Raw genomic sequence first — 3,907 nt, 5'->3', positions numbered from 1 at the left:
CCCTCCCCCACCATCCCTGTCACCCATCTGCCTCATCACCCCCGTGTGTACCAGTGGCTAAAGCCGCCCTGAATCAGCCTTGCGGAGCCCACAGGTGAGCCCGCCTTGACCCATCATGCACACACATGTATGCACACACACGTACACACGTGTACCTGCCAACTCGGTGTAAGCCGTGCAGGGAGAGACCCAGAGCCGCCAGACAGGTGGGTTTCACAGCAGCGGGGAGACGTCACTGCCTGGCATGGTGCCTCCAGCACCCATGAAATCAGGGCTGCGAAGGGAGATCAGGGCACGGCCTGCTGTCGCCGGACAGCACCACGAGTCCCTTCAGTGCCTCCGCGGTGCCCACGCGCTCTGGCACCCTCAGGGATGCGTGGTGGCTCTGCTTTGAGTGGCACGGCCTCGTCAGAGAACAGAGTGACGCCACAGATGAGCTGCCCAGGGCAGGGCTCCCCATGCCTCAGTTTCCTCTGCTGCTGACTGGGCTCTGCCTGGAGCCCAGGCGTCCATTCTTTCTTCCAGCTGTGACCCAGGGCACCCAGGGGACCCAGCCTCTGATCCGTGCAGTTTGTTTACAGCAGAACCCACGGCAGGAAATTCAGATGACATCGAGGCTGTGAAGAGGGGGCGGCTTCCTGCCACCACAGCGTCCCTGGCCAGAGGCCATCCCTGTCACCAGTAGATCCGCGATGCCGCCACATGGACCTGCCCCTCAGTCCCTCCCACGCAGTGGGGCAGTGGCTGCTGCAGTCTGCATAGACACTGGTTTGCGAGGCGTCCTCTGGCGTGCACTTTGCACCCTGTTCCAAAGACACCTGGATGCTCCTGGCAGCTGCTGTCCCCCACACCTGTGTGCTGACCGGCAGTTTCCCTCGAAGCCCGGGATCCGTCAGTGCGGAGACCCTGGCCCCAGCCCAACCCCAACCTGTGCCCTGGCTTCCGGGTCAGTGCTGTTTAGACAGTGGCAGAAGGACCAGAGGGCCAGGAGGTCCCAAAGGACTGGCTGCTCCTGGAGGGGCCAGAGAGAGGGCCGGGATCCTGCTCCCGCGAAGCCGCTGGGCAGCTCTAAGCAGGGAAAGGCCTGATCAGACTTTTTCTTTCTTTCCTTTTCTTCCTCTAATTTTTTTTGACAGGGTTTCACTAGGCAGCTTGTCAGCTCTGGCCTTGGACTCCTGATCCTCCTGCTTCAGCTTCCCAAGGGCTGGGAGTACCTGGGTCACCATGCTTGGCTAGTAAGGTGCTATCACCTCAGGCTTGGATCTTCACATTTTAAAATCACTTTTGGGCCGGGGATGTGGCTCAGTGGTTCTGCTGCCTGCCTCACAAGTGCAAAGTCCAGAGTTCAATCCCCTGTAACAAAAAAAAAAATACAAAACAAAAAATCACCTTTCTGGTGGCGTGTGGTGGGGCCCATCTGTAAACCTAGCACCTAGAAGACTCAGGAAGGAGGGTCATGAGCTCAAAGCCAACCTGTCTTAAAAAACAAAGCAAAAGCAACAAAAAGCCACTTTATGCTGTAAGCGGAGCACAGTGGGGAGGCTGGGAGGTGCCCATGCTGGCCGCCGTGGGAGCCCAGGCAGTGGCCCGGACGTGGTCGGAAGGCTGAGCTGACCAGACTTTGCTGAGGAGGCGGATGGGGCCAGAGGGCAGGGTACGGGCCCCAGCAAAATCCACCCAAACAGGGGAGACGGGTGCAGGGAAGGCCTCGCTGAGCTGGAATCCAAGTCATTCGGGCGGGGCCCCGGTGGCCCTGACCTCGCAGGGCTCCGCAGCAGTTCTGACACCAGGTTCTAGACCGAGCGAGCAGTTTCTGTGACGGGCGACCTCACTACCTTAGCAAGGACTTGTCGAGAGCAATTGCCTAGATAATTTTGGGGGGAAAATCATTTGATCAGGCCTAGTTCTCCTGCCTACAGGGTAGCTATGGCACGTCCAGACATAACTCCATTTTGGCCCCTGGTCACAGCTAAGTCCAGCGATGCTGTGCAGCTCAGGGACAAGATTGCCCCAGCTGGAGACGTTCTGGGAGGGAAATCTTCACCTGCATGGTTCCTGCATAGTTCCAGGACTTTCCCTGCTGCCCTCTGAGTGCCCTCTTCCATTTGTTTCTCTCCTGCTGTACTGAACTCTCTGCCCCGAGTCATCTGTTACATTTGTGTCTCCAGATGGACTGAATGAAGGTGTGGCGCGCCCAGGGGGCTTTTGTGTTTGCCAGCAGCACTGATCAGACCCAAAGCCCAGCTTCTTCTCACAGTCTTGTTCTTTCCATCTTTCCAGCATAATAAGTTAATCGCCTTGTGCCGACTAGGACTTCCTGCAGAGATTCTAGTGATGTCCCCTTTCCCTGTTCCCCACAAGGACTGAAAGGAGATTCCTCCAGTCCGGTGAGCAGGAGGTGGGGCAGGGTGTGGACAAGGGAGGGACCTTCGGAGGCCAAGTCTGAGCCATTGATTTAGCGGGAAATGTAGATTACTGTTATGTCATATGAATAATTACTTAAAATAATTAGCCAGGTGTGGTGGCCCACATCTATAATCCCAGCACTCAGGAGGCTGAGGCAGGAGGATTACAGGTTTGAGGACAGCCTGGGTTACACAACTGAAGATAGCAAAACCATGTCTTTAAAAAAAAAATGAGTATAGAAACAATGTATTTTATTGAACAATTTTTACACAGCAGGACCCAGACCATTTCAATCTGCTGAACTCCACCCCAGGGAGCCCAGCAGCTTCCTCCGTGCCTGGAATAGGAGCTGAAACTCCAAGGCTGGTCATGCTTGGCCACAGTGAGAGCCAAGCCGGTGTCTCTGGCGCCAAGACAGTGTGAGGGTCACAGGGGCGCTGGCTGGCACTGAAGGTCGACAGAGCGCGGAAAGGCTCCAGGTTCCCAACCGTTTGTTAGAGCGACTCCCAGCCGCATCCTCGGCCAGCACGAGAGTGAGTAAGGCTGGGACAGGTTTGTTGTGGAGGAAAGGCAAGAGGAGGCACCGGTGGGTAGGGGAGCGTGTGAGAGGGGCCGGGGTGGGGCTGGGGAGCACGGAGTCCTCGGGACTCTGGAGGTCGGGCTGCTGTGGGCCAGAGAGGAATGCGGGCCCTGAACCCAGACACCTCTGACACCAGCAGACTCTCCCCTCTCCCTGCTTCAAGGTGGCTGCTGTTTGCTCAAGGACCTACCTGAAGGTGTTGCCATGTGGATTGACAAGGAAATACTTCCTTCTTTGGAACTGTCGCATTTTCAATCACGTGCAGGGGCTGTGTTATCTAAACCAGAGGTGAGCGTGTTTCCAGGCTTGGGAGAATGGAACTGTCTATGATGGTTTGTTCTTCCACCAAAACTTGTGATTTTGCGGGGGAGGTGGAATTTGGGGGTTGAATTTAGGGGTGCTCTATTGCCGAGCTATATCCCCAACCCTTTTTTCATATTGAGACAGGGTCTCACTACATTTCCCAGGCAGGGTTAGAATGTGTGATCTCCCTGCCTCAGCTTCCCAAGTGCGGGGATTGCAGGTGTGTACTGTGATGCCCAGCACCCAATATTTTGAAATAAATATCATATGTGCAGCAGCATGTACCTGTAATCCCAGTGAGACACCGTCTCAAAAACAAAACACACAAGAAAAGTATCGTACATGCAGTATCTTTTGCTACTGTTTCTTTTATAACTATGTTCCAGAGGCCCAAGACATGACAAGTGTTTTGTGGGTGCCAGTTCCATCTCCCTTGAAAATAGCTTACTGGGTCCCCCAACTTCCTTTTGGAGACCCCAAGCTCCCTCAGCACACTCAAGGCTCTGATAAGTTCTGCAATAAAGAAATTACTGTTGCCCACAGGAGTATGAGGGCATTGCTCAGTGCTGTCTCCATCCCCCAGCTACTGCTGGTTTCAAGAGTCCAGGGTCTCACAGG

This window comes from Fukomys damarensis, unplaced genomic scaffold, assembly GCF_012274545.1.
Source record: "Fukomys damarensis isolate Sample0158 unplaced genomic scaffold, DMR_v1.0_HiC HiC_scaffold_22, whole genome shotgun sequence".
Lineage (NCBI taxonomy): Eukaryota > Metazoa > Chordata > Mammalia > Rodentia > Bathyergidae > Fukomys > Fukomys damarensis.
This window is presented reverse-complemented; position numbering follows the sequence as displayed.